The following is an 813-nucleotide window of genomic DNA, read 5'->3' as shown; positions in this document are numbered from 1 at the left end:
GATCACTCATCTAGAGCCATACATCCTGGAATGTGAAGTCAAGTGGGCCTTAGAAAGCATCACTACAAACAAAGCTAGTGGAGGTGATGGATTTCCAGTTGATCTATTTCAAATCCTGAAAGATGATGCTGTGAAAGTGCTGCACTCAATATGCCAGCAAATTTGGAAAACTCAGCAGTGGCCACAGGACTGGAAAAGGTCAGTTTTCATTCCAATCCCAAAGAAAGGCAATGCCAAAGAATGCTCAAACTACCGCACAATTGCACTCATCTCACACGCTAGTAAAGTAATGCTCAACATTCTCCAAGCCAGTCTTCAGCAATACGTGAACCGTGAACTTCCAGATGTTCAAGCTGGTTTTCGAAAAGGCAGAGGAACCAGAGATCAAATTGCCAATATCCGCTGGATCATGGATAAAGGAAGAGAGTTCCAGAAAAACATCTATTTCTGCTTTATTGTCTATACCAAAGCCTTTGACTGTGTGGATCACAATAAACTGTGGAAAATCCTGAAAGAGATGGGAATACCAGTCCACCTGACCTGCCTCTTGAGAAATCTATATGCAGGTCAGGAAGCCACAGTTAGAAGTGGACATGGAACAACAGACTGGTTCCAAATAGGAAAAGGAGTACGTCAAGGCTATATATTGTCACTCTGCTTATTTAATTTCTATGCAGAGTACATCATGAGAAACGTGGGGCTGGAAGAAGCACAAGCTGGAATCAAGGTTGCTGGGAGAAATATCAGTAACCTCAGATATGCCGATGACACCACCCTTATGGCAGAAAGTGAAGAGGAATTAAAAAGCCTCTT

Source organism: Bison bison, unplaced genomic scaffold, assembly GCF_000754665.1.
Source record: "Bison bison bison isolate TAMUID 2011002044 unplaced genomic scaffold, Bison_UMD1.0 scf7180017864294, whole genome shotgun sequence".
Lineage (NCBI taxonomy): Eukaryota > Metazoa > Chordata > Mammalia > Artiodactyla > Bovidae > Bison > Bison bison.
This window is presented reverse-complemented; position numbering follows the sequence as displayed.